This window comes from Leuciscus leuciscus (genome assembly GCF_965113295.1).
Source record: "Leuciscus leuciscus genome assembly, chromosome: 1".
In the NCBI taxonomy this organism is placed as follows: Eukaryota; Metazoa; Chordata; class Actinopteri; order Cypriniformes; family Leuciscidae; genus Leuciscus; species Leuciscus leuciscus.
In genome coordinates, this window is record NC_138725.1 from 3,491,478 (window position 1) to 3,505,926 (window position 14,449).

Sequence of the window (14,449 nt, forward strand, 5' to 3'; positions counted from 1 at the left end):
TTTTTAAATTTCGTTTTTTCTTTATTTAAATTTCGTTTTTTCTTAATTTAAATTTCATTTGTTTTATTTAGCCTAAATTTCGTTTTTTCTTTATTTAAATTTTGTTTTTTCTTTATTTAAATTTCGTTTTTCTTTTTTTAAATCTACCCTTTAGCCTACTGTGTCAGTAATTTGTTAGTCAGAAAAATATTAGACAACCTTAAAAGTATCTAACAGACCTGTGTGTGTGCGTTTTATATCACCAGTGCAGTGTCCGTTCTCGTAGCCCTGCCCGTGTGAGGTGCGCCATTTCCCACTCGCGCTGTTCTGTAGTTTACTAAATGTTTATTAATTCTGAATGTGTCCCGTTTTGCGTGTCCATCTATATTGCACCAAATGCGACACTGCACTCCATGACCTTGACCGTTTTGGACGCATGGGTACCTCAGCACCTGACGCCATTTTGTTTTCCGACTAGTCGATTAGGGCCGACAGCGCCGACTAGTGGTTGTGACAGTCGACTAGTCGGCTAGTCGACTAGTTGATGAAACCCCTAATCTCCAGACTGCAGGAGACTACACCAGGAGAAGTTGGGACAGGATTCGCAATTCTTTCATGTGCCTCTGAGTGACAGGAAGCTGGTGCTCCAACTCTCCAAGTTTTTGAAATGACACAAAGTCGCCATTATGGATCATCCCCACAGAGCCGAGGAAGGCCAGCACAGTCATCAATCGCTCTTTTGGCAAACACTTTGGTAGCCTGCCTATGCATGTCTCCAACCATGGCATCCCATGCTCACGATATTTCACCAAGTTCGGAGAGTAGGACAGATCCAACTCCTCGATCTTTGCGCACACATCTCCGAGGTAGGCTGCTGCTCGAGACGCAGCAGATGGAATTTGAGTTGGGCGATAGAGCTCAACAAAGTTCTTGAAATTCCAACGTGCCTTCCGGTTCTGGTTCTGTGGGAAGAACTTCAGCTTGGACAATCCAAACTCCAGACAACGGACAGGATCCAAGCTCATGGAAGTGACCATTTCCACTGCCCTACCAAATGTGTGGGGATAGCCGAACCCTTTCCGTTCACAGACTTCCCTTGCCAACTCACCAACTGTCCGGCAGTCTGTTAATCGCCCGATTGGACGGTCAGGCCCTTTCCAGGAATCCATTGGAATGCGATCATTCCTCTCATATAGGTCGACAGAAGAATCCTGACCAAATCTTCACCCACCACTTGTGGGCCGGCCAGAAGGCAATCTGTCAGGGGAAAGAGATGTAGAACTCTTAACTTGTGGAGTTCATCTTTGATCCATGTCCCCAGGGGAGGAGGACCTTCACCTACACTTGCCAAACCAATAGGACTCAGGCCGAGAAATCCCCTCATTCGAGATAAGCTGTTTGCGTTGGTGGAGCAAACACCAAGGGGTGAGGCATACTGCCTTGATGTTGCGCAAATTGGCCGTCCAAAAAAAAAAAACTGCTCAACTGCCAATTCCAACTGGAATGCCTTCTAGGAACCCACCAAGTCCCTTCTTTTTGTGGAGAAGGTCAAACAATGTACTGCTCAGGTAGGTGGCTACTGGCTTCACAATGTGTCTTAAACCTAACCCATCATCGTTGTCTTTGAAGGGTATGTTATTGTTCTTAACAATGTAATAAGAATTTGAAGATCTCTGTAACATGAATCTGTAGTATGATAGAAAAACACAAAATATAATGACATTTTTCATGGCTGGTATAATGGCTGACTTTAAATTCTTTGAACTACTAAAACTAATTGTGTCCACTGAAAGAAAAACAACATTTTAACAGAACGAGCAAAGTAGCCTACCTTCACTACCTTCATTATCAGTTGGCATGACCAGATGATTTTCACTGTGGACATCTTTCGCAATTTTGGAACAATATTTCCTTCCCATTTTCAAAGAAAGAGGTCAGCCTTTCCAGAAAACATTTTTCCAAACTCAATGTCAAGCTACAACACAGGATAGAATACACAATTACAACACTACTGTGTTTCCTCAGTATGTTCACAAAATATTGAGTCTTTTCGAGTCAAGTTTATGCAATCTTAACTTTAGAGAGGCATTGTGGGTCATTCCAGGTTATGAATAACAGTATAAAAAAAAAAGTAAAGTATGGCATGTCTACAAATCGAGGATATTTTTCAAAAATCTGTTGGGGACTTGTTTGCGACCCATAACCTGTGATTACTGTATGTTTTCTCCATGCCAGATTTGATGGTATTGAGGTTTTCTGGAGATGGTTTCATCCTTTTGATCACAGTCGTCCACTCCCGAGAGGACTTCTCCTCCACTTCAGCAGTTATTTCCAAAGTGATAGACACTCCAGAGGAATCACTGATTCGACTACGTTTGCGCTGGTAGCGACGCTGATCATCATGAAGTTTCCTCCGTACATTCCGAAGTCTCATCTCAAAAAATCCACTGTGGGAAACTGGGTCATAGAAATGTTCCTGGATGAAAGGGGTAGGATAACAATTGTAACTTTCACAAGAACCCATGATGTGGGATGACGAGCAAACCAGCAGAGTGGATGTACTTTTGGTGTTATTGTAACTGTAATATTGGTAATTTAACAAATTAAAATAAAACCAATTACAGTCACTTAATTTTCAATTGATTTGTAACCTAACTAATTAACATCACACTTACTATTCCAATTTGCATTTATTTAAAGTGGGCTTTGTGTGTTTTAATAAGTGCAACTTACAAATCCTTCATTCTCTTCTCCCATCTTGATCTTCAGAGAAGGAAACAGTGTTACCACACTTTCTGCCAACATCCGTTTCTCTTCATTACAAGGGTAACTATCAGCAAAATAAAGACATAACATGGAAGAATTACCCAATACATAATACATTAAAATAAAATACAGGAACCAAATTCAGTCAGTTTTAATTATGTTCAAATTATTAAAAGTAATCAGTGTGTTTTCAAAGTATTCAACATCTTTATACATTATCACATTCACAGTTGTTTTAGTTAATTTCTCAACTGTAAACTTACAATCCGCTTTGTTCCACCAACGCACTGACTCCTATCTTCACAAGGAGCTTTCTTGATGTCTCTGAAAGCATTCCTGAAGTTTCATAATCCTTATATATACTCAGACCTTTGCTTTCAATTAGTGCTCACATTGTGTCTACATCAATTATATTACGTTGATGCTGGAAATATAAAAAGCAAAAAGTAGTTTTTATTAGATGAGTTAGTGATTCAGTTACTCAAAGTCACTCACTTATATTGCTCCTGAATGAATCAGCAGTTTTGAATGAGCTGATGAATGATTCACTCATTAAGACATCACTTAAGACTGTGGTATAAATTATTGAATGATTTGACCATAACTCATTACTATCCTTGATATTCTAACATAGGTAATTTTCATGTGTGTGTAGACTCTAGTGTGTGTGGATTGAGTTGCTGCACTTCCCCCCACACGCAATTTACATATCAATGCAGGAACGTAGTCCCCCCTTGGATAGGTAGACATCGGTCAGAGAGTCCCCTCTTGGTGAGTGTAGAGCGATATTGGTCTGTTAGTAATATAGACATGTATGTGTGTGTGTGCAATGGCACATAACAATGGCAAGTAAATTGTTAGGGACTGCATAACCAAGCATAGAAAGTATCTATGAAGAGAGAGCGTTAAATAAGAAAAATAATATTATAAATGATAAGAGGCGCTGGGCCGTCTGTATTTTTACACCATTGTAGATTTAAATGGTCTTTCCTCAAGCAATAATTTTTTTTATGATAACTGATTTGGTTGGGTTTTTATTTTATTTTTTATTGTACATTGTATATGTTTATCTATGCATATTGTGATCTCTGATGCCTGTGTGAACATATATATATATAAGACAGACTTCATTTTTCACACACACACACACACACACACACACACACACACACACACACACACACACACACACACACACACACACACACACACACACACACACACACACACACAGTTCCATTGCAGGCTGTGAAGTCCCCTGTCGGTTAGGTAGACATCGTTCAGAGTTGCAGGTCCCATCTTGGCATGTTTACTTTGTGTACTTAATGTTGCATATTTGAAGTTATATTTTGAAAAAAATACCTTAAAAGAAAATTTTGTATGTCATTTTTGTTTCTTCAAAATGACCAGATGCAGCAAGTTAACTTAAAAGTTTTGAATTTGATCTTCAAGAAAGGTCCACTATTGGATGGTAATGAGCGACATATGTTTGGTTGCATTTAAGTTGAGCAATATTTCAAACACTGAATATCTTTGTACATCAACATCCTAGAAAAAAAGGAAACAGAAAAAATAAGGACATGTCTATTGATTTTATTAGAGTAGAAATTATGTTGTAATTAATAGGCAGCCAATACTATCAGTCGCATTATTAATATATTGGTGTTCTTGACAATAAGCTTAAAGGGGCATTCCACCCATTTGAACATTGTTTTTTTATTTAAAGTGGGTCATATATGTAGTCGAAATGTAAAATAAATTTTGAATTTGGTGCCTTCGTGACCGAGGAAAGACAAAAAATAACTTCAGGACGCATTTGTATGAAAGACAACAACTCCCACAATGCACCACATTGCACAGCTCCGCAAGCCACTCCCACTAATCCAGAAAGCGCATATCTGCCTATAAGAGAAATCACTCTTCCGTCTACAAGGCTAGCTACCACCAGAGCTTGAAATTCATTTCACATTCACACAAAATGTCTAGTTAGTTGGCGAACTCATTAGTGCATTACTCCTCGTTTGTATTTCTTTCGAAAAGGCGAATTATTGCATGGTACCTGGATGTTCAGTCAGAACATATGCGGTGCGAAACTAGGATAGTTCTCAACACAAACGTCCGTGTCCTCGTCTGATTCAGAGATTTCGTCCAGGAGAAATTGTCATCGTTGAAATTCTTTGCTGCAGACGGACTCTATCTCTGTGTTCGTAGCGGTTCGTAGTTGCATAGTGAGATCACCGGCGCCACCAGTCCGCCCTAACTCGAGCCAGTCCGGGCTCCTCGTCCGCGGCAGGCAGGTCTTCTGCCTCGGCTGCTCTTCGCTATAAAGCGGCTTGTAAAGGTAGCCACAAACACCTGATTCAAGCATCAGACTTCCGAAATCCTCTTCTTCTATATCATATTGAGCACTCTCCTCCGCTATTGTCATAACTTTACATCTGTCTCCACAGCGCCTGTTAGCTTAGCTTCAAACAAGATGGAGGATATTGCTTTCAGTTTCAGAGAGTAAAGTCCCACCCACTGATGAGGAACTAGTGCTTGTAGTCTCAACAGAAATCCCCCCCTCTTACACTTCCTCCGACAATTACGCAAAATGACGATTTTTGCGTCATTGTAGGAGGAAGTGTAAGAGGTAAATAACGGATTTCTCCCGTCTCAGGGGAAAATGAGAGAGTGTTGCACGACCATTCAATAGTATGACTGGGTTTCTAACAATGCAAAGCTTAATGCAAATGGGTGGAGTGTCCCTTTAAATGGGAGATGTGGACCGATCATATACTGTAAGCATAAGATAATTAATTTCTTAAAGCAATAACTTTCCTGTAATGTCCACAACATAAAGCTTCTGATGTTTGATAGTGCTGTCATCGAAAGTGTTATGATATTCTGGATTATTTGTTGGTATGGATCTGCTACTGAGGTGCAGACGAAATTATTAAGAAAAGTAGTAACAAGTAAGTAAATTGTTAGGGACTGCATAACCAAGCATAGAAAGTATCTATGAAGAGAGAGCGTTAAATAAGAAAAATAATATTATGAATGAAAAGAGGATAAGAGGATCTTCTCGCCTCTGCTTTTGAACTGTTGCCGCCGGGCCGTCTGTATTTCTTAACCCGTTGAGATTCAAATGGGCTTTCCTCAAGCAATTCAAATGTTTAAATTTTTGATAAAATGGTTTGGTCATTCTTTTTTTAATTGTATATTGTATATGTTTATCTATGCATATTGTGATCTCGGATGCCTGTGTGAACATATATAATATACATTGGGAGCGCATTGGGAACATATTTTATCGTGACCAGCTGTGAATATTGTGTATAACACGTCAATGAAATTGACCCGGAGGTAATATAGCCTCGGTCGGTGACGTCATCGCCGCGCCCCGCGACACGAGGCTATAAGTAGATGAGCCACAGGTGCATCGTCAGGTCTTTTGTCTTCAGACCATTACTGTGCATGTGTGAACGTCAAAACTCTCTCTCTACCTTTTATCTGCTACAGATCTTTGCTAGGAGTTAGTTTATTCAGGCAGTGTGCAGAAAATTTCTCATTTCTCAAGCCTTTTTCTCTCTCGTACATCAAAGAGTTTAAAAAGGAAAAAAGAGGAAAAGAGGAGAAATGAGCCAACAAAACAACAAGTGTTGTGTTCCTCCATGCTCCCATCCCATGTCAGGACTGGATACACACACTTACTGCTATGTTTGTTTGGGAAAGAACATGCTGCCCTTGCATTTGTGCATGGTGATTGCGAGCACTGTGGAATGTTCACAGTTAAAGTGCTTCGCGTTCGCTTTGCTTATTTCAAAGGGGGTAGCGCCCATAATGATTGTGGGGCTCACGTGCGATCTGGCTGAGAAGCGAGAGACGGTGCTTCCCTATCACTCGCTCTCTCTCCAGATCGCGATGTCCTTTTGCCTGACTACCGAAGCGTGCCTCGGCGCTTCTTCGGCTCGGGCAGAGGACATTGAATCTCGTGGGTTTGTCGCCTCCGAGCATTTCTCCCGTGATGATAAAAGGAGATCGCTCGTGGCGATCGCTCGTGCAGTGGCCAGATTGATCTGATCACAACAAAAAGAGTCCCATAAAACACAGTCTATAAATAATTAAAATTGTAAATATTTATGTCTTGTGTCCTCGACATCGAGCCATTCTACTATCGCGGGTGCGAGGGCACGCAATTATATGATACTGCCTCAGTTTGGAGAGACGCTCGCGGGCTATCTCTCCCCTGGGATCACATTATCAGATGCATTTTCAGCGGTTAGGCTGGTACTGCGTTGTACACCATGGCCGTGTTAAAGGCATACCAGGTTGATCTTATGAAAGATTTAAACACAGCCTATCATCCAGACCGTGTTTGCTTGTCTGATTGGGATGTGTTTATTGCTGAGGAACTGATATTTATATGTATATATATAATATTTATATAATATAATTATATATATATATATATATGTATGTATTATATATAATATAATATTGTCTGGCTGTTCTCCGGCCACATTTAATTCTGAGGAATTAAAGCTGCCTCCGAACACATCTCTCGTTATGTTAAAACGTTTGAGAGGTTCTCGAGGTTGTGACTTGTGTGATGGTCGGATTACAGTTAGACTGCCCTCCTTGAGGATCTCCATGACGTTAACATGGGAAAACCCTATTCTTTGTGCATCTTTGTGCCCTTGACGTATTAAGACTATCATGGGTGCAGGGGTGTGTGGTTATACGATGATGGGCCAGTCTGAAGAGACATTTTCTTCTCTTCTTTTTGCTCATCGTCATTTTAGGAGGGTTCAAAAGCAGAGTGTAACGAGTTGCGCTTTCCCTCGAGAAAAACTGGGGACCTGCTCGTTGTACTCAGCAGCTGCATAATAGACCTAAGACAAAATCCTGAGGGTTGTTTTGTCCCAGGTCTGTGGGGGTGTGCCCCTACGGGACGAGACATGTAAATCAAACAGCTCCTACCTGACACCCTCACGAAACCACTGTACTTCCTCGCCACCTCTGGTGATTCGAGGAGCAGCGGTTTCCAGCGAAATGTTAGATTTTCTGTTGCTTTTCTGCTGTCATCCAGGACAAGGAACATCTAACATCCCCTCAAAAGGAAGTGTTAAGTTGAAACCACTCACAGAGAGTCTGGCAGCGTGGAAACTTCTGCCAGGTTTTTCTATTTGGGTATTAAGTACAGTACAAATAGGATAGAATCCAATTTATTAATCGTCCTCCGCGTTTCAACGGCGTGGTATTCACTTCCGTGAGACCGGAACTGGCGCATGTACTGTCACAAGAGCTACAATCTCTGCTGAGCAAAGAGGCCATAGAACATGTTCCTCTTCCAGAGAGAGAGTCAGGCTATTACAGCAGATACTTCCTGGTCCCCAAAAAGGATGGGGGGTTGCGTCCAATCTTCGATCTTCAAGGCTTAAACCGTACAGTTAAAGCACTCAAGTTCAAGATGTTAACTGTAAAGACGATCGTGTCGTAAATTCAACATCACGTTTGATTTGTCATGATCGATCTGAAGGACGTATATTTTCATACAGAATATTGCCACAACACAGGAGGTTCCCAAGTTTGCTTTTAGGGGCAAAGCTTACCAATATTGGGTCCTTCCATTTGACCTAGCCATGTTATCTCTAGGGGGCTGAGGTCAACGCCAAGGGCGTTCTCTCACCCACCCTGAGGGTAACATGTTTGGGGTTAAATGAGACTCTGTCACCATCAGGCATAATTGTCTCCCGCTCGTGTCAGGACCAATTTTAACACCCTAAGCAACATCTAGCTAGGTTAGGACATTACATGGGTCTCATGGCAGCTGCGTCCACAATGATTCCTCTGGGCCTTTTGCCCATGAGACCATGTCAGTTGTGGCTCAAAACGGGGGATTTCAATCCCCAAGGGCAAATAAAGGCAAGAACACTCGCTGAGTGCTTCATGTCCTTTCTAAAATCCATGTGTATGGTGAGTCACGCGCTGAACGCTTTGTGCACTTTCTAAAATCCATGTTTATGGTAAGGGTTACGTGCTGCGGCTTCGTTCCCTTTCTATGTGGTTCAGACCCCGGTTCCTTGCTTTGGGTCCCACTTTAGGTGTGTCTTGCTGTCGCAGAATGCTAACGGCAGACGCCTCCCTGATGGGCTGGGGAGCGGTCTTAAGTGGTCGTCCAGCTCAAGGGGAATGAGGGGCATCAACTGCTTCAAGCTGATGACTGTATTTCTGGCCCTGAAATACTCTCTCCCTCAGTTAAGATACTGTCATGTCCTAGTGTGGCACAGTGGCAGTCTCTCACATAATCACCAGGGAGGTTTGTGCTCACGCAATCTGAACAGAATAGCGGGGCACATCTTTCTCTGGGCCCAGGAAAAGTTCCTGTCACTCAGGGCAGTGTACATCTCAGGGCACCTGAATATGGGAGCGGATTCACTGTCCAGACAGAAACTACTGAGAGGGGGATGGAAACTCCACCTAGAAGTAGTCAAACAGATTTGGATACGAAGCGGAGGTGGACCTCTTCGCCTCTTATCAGAAAGCGCAATGTTCCCTCTTCTTATCTCTGAATCACCCAGCCCCTGGGTCTGGATGCGATGGCGCACACATGGCCTAGAATGTGCATGTATGCGTTTTCGTCCAGTTTCTCTGCTCCCAGGAGTTCTAGCCAGAGTTTGGTTCTCCGAGATAATATCTCTCCTCAACAGCTCGCCTTGGACGATTCCGGAGAGGAGGGACCTTGTGTCTCAGACGGAGCGCACGGTATTCCATCCCAGACCCAACCTCTGGAACCTTCATGTTTGGCCCCTGATGGGTACCAACAGAGGGGCACTGGGCTTTTCGCCTGTTGTTGTTGAGACTATTCTCAGTGCTAGTGCTTCCTCCACTAGAAAGAGTTATGTCAACAAATGGAGTGTCTTTGAAAGGTGGTGTGTCATAAATAATGCAGATCCGGTCAACTGCCAGTTTGCTTCAGTTCTGGAATTCCTGTAGGAAAGATTATCAACAGGCACATGCCCCAAGAATATTGCCACAACACAGGAGGTTCCCATAAATAATGCAGATCCGGTCAACTGCCACTCTCAAGGTTTATGTGGCCGCTCTTTCGGCTTGCCATGCCTTGGTTGAAGGGGTGCCACTCGGGAGACATCCTCCCTTCGTTCATTTCATTCATGGGGACAGACGACTGAGGCATCTCATAAAACCAAGATCCTATCATGGGACTTAGCTTTAGTCTTAGAGGGTCTGGTTGAGACTCCTTTTGAACCTCAAGAATCAGCGTCTGACAAACTTCTGACTCTAAGACTCTAAGTTTTTCTTATGGCAATAACTTCTTTGAAAAGAATTGGGGATATGCAGGCTCTGTCGATTTTGCCACCCTGCTTAGACTTTGCCCCAGGAATGGTGAAAGTGATTTTGCATCCTCATCCTGATTACCTGCCTAAGGTGCCTTTTTCGGCTTATACATCCTGTCACGCTTGAGGCCTTCTGCTCTCCGCCGTTCACGACGCCGGAACAGGAGAGATCTCATAGACTATGTCCAGTCCGTGCTCTTCAGGCCTACGTCCACCGCACTAGCTAGTGGCGTAAGTCAGAGCGACTTTTCGTCTGTTATGGGGGCCACAACCGATGGCTGCCGCCACTAAGCAGACCATGTCACATTGGGTCAGGGATGCTATTGCTCTTGCCTATGAGGCACGCGGCCAAGCTTCGCCAACAGCTTTAAGGGCTCACTCCACCAGAGGGGTCGCCTCCTCTGCTGCCTTGGCAAGAGGTGCCCCTTGCAGTTTATTTGTGATGCGGCAGGCTGGTCCTCTCCACACACATTCATAAGATTTTATAGTTTGGATGTTCATGCCACTCCGGGGCTCTCATGTCCTTGAGTCGACATCACAAGCTAATGTCTAGGCCTTCTTGCATTCTTGTGAAACACACCTGCACAACCGTGGGTGTCCAGACATTTTCAAGCACGGCGGCGTGGGTATTCTCGTTCCCAATGCGCTGAGCAGCACAGCATCGATTGTAGCTTTCGAAAGGGAACGTCTCCGGTTACTTAACTGTAACCTTGTTCCCTGAGAAAGCGGAACGAGATGCTGCGCTACTTTGCCGTGCTGAAGATGTCCCAGGACTGCTCTTCAGACAAAATATCCTGACGATGCACCTGTGGCTCATCTACTTATAGCCTTGTGTCGCGGGGCGCGGCGATGACGTCACCGACCGAGGCTATCCGGGTCAATTTCATTGACGTGTTATACACAATATTCACAGCTGGTCACAATAAAATATGTTCCCAATGCGCTGAGCAGCGCAGCATCTCGTTCCGCTTTCTCAGGGAACAAGGTTACAGTTAAGTAACCGGAGACGTTCCATTGCAGGCTATGGAAGTCCCCTGTTCGATAGGTAGAGATCGGTCAGAGTTTCAGGTCCCCACTTGGCATGTTTAAAAAAAAATGCATATTTAAAGTTATATTATGAAAAAATACCATAAACGATGTTTTGATCTTTTGTTTCTTCAAAATGACCAGAAACACTAGTCCACTCTTGGCCAATGTAGAGCAATAGGTCCCTGTTAGTAAACTAGACGTGTGTGTGTGTGTGTGTATGTGTGCGTGTGTGTGTGTAATAGTAAAGCTCTAATTTAAGCAGAGACGTCAGAGAGTCGTCAGAGTCAGACTTCCTGTTTTTCATCTGTTTTTTTTTGTTTTTGTTTTTTTTGTCTGCACTGCACAGCAAAAACTCCAGTGTTTAATGAACTCTGTGTGCACTGTTGTTTTAGTTTCAGAAGTGAAGCTCGTCTGAAGATCATCTCCTGAATGACAATTTTCCACTGGTCACTTGGTACTGTATTTTGTGTAAATATAATGTAGCTAAAAATAATGAGAACTAGACTAAATATCTGGTAAATTATGAGAATTTAAAATATTATTCTTTAAAAGCATGAAATTACATGATTTCTGATCGATTACATGTTTTCTGAATTGCTAAAAACCATCACTCACTTTCTTAAAACCCCTTATACACAAAACCAAATCTTCAAACCACATCCAGAGAGACTCTGACAATGCTTTCAGATCATACACGCATCAGTCAATATTATAAACACTACAGAGAAAAATGGAGATGCAGTTACAGAAAAAAAGTATATTGTAACTAAGTAAACAAATTTAGCAACTATGTAAAAAAATACAGGAATGACAGCTTACCGTAGTTAGGTGAATAAATAATGTATGTCCTGAAAGTGTAGTATTATACTGAATATTGTATTGAATGTCTGTATATTCAGCACTTTTGTACTGTGAAAATACAGTGACCCAACGGCAAAAGCCAAAAAGGTTACAGTAAAAAAACTCTTCCTCCTATTACACACAAACTGTTCCTCCTCTCACTCTTATGTTGTTTCCATCCAGTGTTACTATCAACATTAGAGCAACAGTTTTGGCTCTCTGAACGGACTTGTATTATGTACAGTTGGTTTAGTCACATCATTAGAAATAAGTGTGAACTATTTTGAGTCGTTGTGTGTGAACGATGACAACTGTGTTGTAGTTGTGTTTAACTTTTCCATGCCCACAGGGCACACAAACATGCCAAATATTAAAAATAAAAGGATTACAATGTAAAATATTTTTATTGTGTACATAAAGACATGGTGGAATCCAGCTTGTCCCATAGATGATCTGCTTGCGTTTTAACCTCTCTCACACACACATACACACACACAGCTTTAACCGTAAGGAGGGTTCCAATGTTTCTTAGAAATTGTGAAAAAAAAAAATATTTCACGTGACATTCAGACTATGAACAACCGTGACTCAAAGTGAAACTGAGGGTTGTGCTAGTAATACAAACCATGTCATAATACATAATAGTTGAATTTTAAAGTTTACATTTAATTTAACAGAAGAAAGATAGGCTACTCTGTCACCTCAACACAAAGTAAATAATTTCCACGTTCAGTACAATTCATTGCAAAATTATATCATTATACAACATTCTGCCGTTATAATATAACACTTAGCATTTTTCTAACTCAGTATAAATGGGGTTTCATCCATAAAAATGATATAAATTTCTTTTATGCTTTGGGAATAGGTTCCTTTGCAGGAGGATAATCATATTTATGGCACTTTTTAGCATCAGAGTTTGAAAACTCCTGCTCTCATATATACAAGGATAATGTTGCCAATAAATGTGCATACAGTGAGAAAGATATTGTGAAATGCTCAGAAATGGTTGTTTTGTGTGATGTGAACATCTGCTTATCCGTGCTCTCAGCTACAAAACTGAAGACCTTTAGAAGAAAGAGCAAATGCAGACAGAGATTATGTAACTTCTTCAGCGAGGTGGAGATTCATTACGTAGAGCTGAAAGTGAAAGTAAATCTGAGCAGCTCGACTCCTGCTGAGTTTGTATTTCTTTCTTGATTTATTGATATGTTTAGTAATGATAAACGAGTATTGAGATTGTTTTTACATTTTGAATGGTCTTTGTTGTCTCAGAAGCATTATCCTGAGCTCCTGTTCGTACTGAGAGACAGTTAAAATGGTGACGACATCTAAAACACTTCCTGGTGAGATTGTGTTCGAGTAATAAGAAGTGCATTCTGTTAGTGTTCATAGTTGATCTATACTGGATCCAGATCTGAATAAAGAGAAGATGAAGGATCAGCTGGTCTCTCGATGTTCATCACTATATGGACAAACTTCAACGAGTAGGTTGAGAATGGTGTGTGTGATCTGTCTCATCGAGGATTCTCCGCACAACGGATGTGGAACTACTCAGTGCTGACAGTGGAAACCCCCCACTCTACGTTAAGCTCCGCCCACTGCAAACTGCTCATATAAACACTGCTGGTCAATCAGTCACAATCACAACACAATCAGAAGCAGAGATTCCAGCAGGAGAACCAGACCTTCACTTATAAACTATATTTGCACTGATAAATACATGCACAGCAAAATCCCCAGTGTTAAATTAATACTCCTCAGTGTACATATGTGTCCACACTACAGGGTGTTAAAATTAACACTGAAGCAGTGTTGAAGTTAATGAGATAATTAAGTGATTAATTAAGTGATGATTGGCCATTAGTGGTGACACCTGATGTTAATAAGCAAAATCATTGAAGGACAGAGAAAAAACAATAACAGAAAAAAATCGAAACACAAGAACTACAACTGACTTCGAGTCATTACACATTATTACACTTAACCCTCTGGGGTCTGGGGTGTTTTTGGGGTCCTTGAGATGTTCTGACATGCCCTGACATTTGTGCTTTTTTTCAGTTGCTTATAAACATATCAATGGCAAAAAAAAAACAGCAGACAAACAATATTTAAAGTGAATGTATAAAGGTGTAGAGCCCAACTGAAGTAAACACTGATCGCCATAATGGTGACTTTCAATTTGTGATTATCTCCTTCAGTGATTCTGCTTGTTAACCCCCTGGGGTCGGCGGTATTGCCGGCGATACCAGCTCGCTTTTTTTTTTATCAGTTCAAAAGAGATTAATTTTGCTCTGTTGACTTTGATATTACAAACAAGTTTCATACATCAATCGATTCTGTTAAATGTGTATTATTTTTGTGTATACTCACAATAAAAACAAAGTGTTGTGCTTTTTGCCAAATAAAGAAAAATAAACATGATGCGAGTTCTGCCTTCTCTCTGCCAGTGTAGTCCATTCTGAAACGCGTCCGAAAATTAACTGTAACTCAGC

The 14,449-nt window shown here is 41.5% G+C and overlaps 2 protein-coding genes across 1 annotated transcript in view; one reads left to right on the forward strand and one right to left on the reverse strand.

Annotated features, from left to right (window-relative positions):
- Positions 1-14,449, reverse strand: part of LOC309480179 (uncharacterized protein) — a 222,050-nt gene that overhangs the window by 176,945 nt on the left and 30,656 nt on the right. The window lies entirely within an intron of this gene.
- LOC309480009 (uncharacterized protein) overlaps positions 1-14,449 on the forward strand; it is a 135,304-nt gene that overhangs the window by 43,286 nt on the left and 77,569 nt on the right.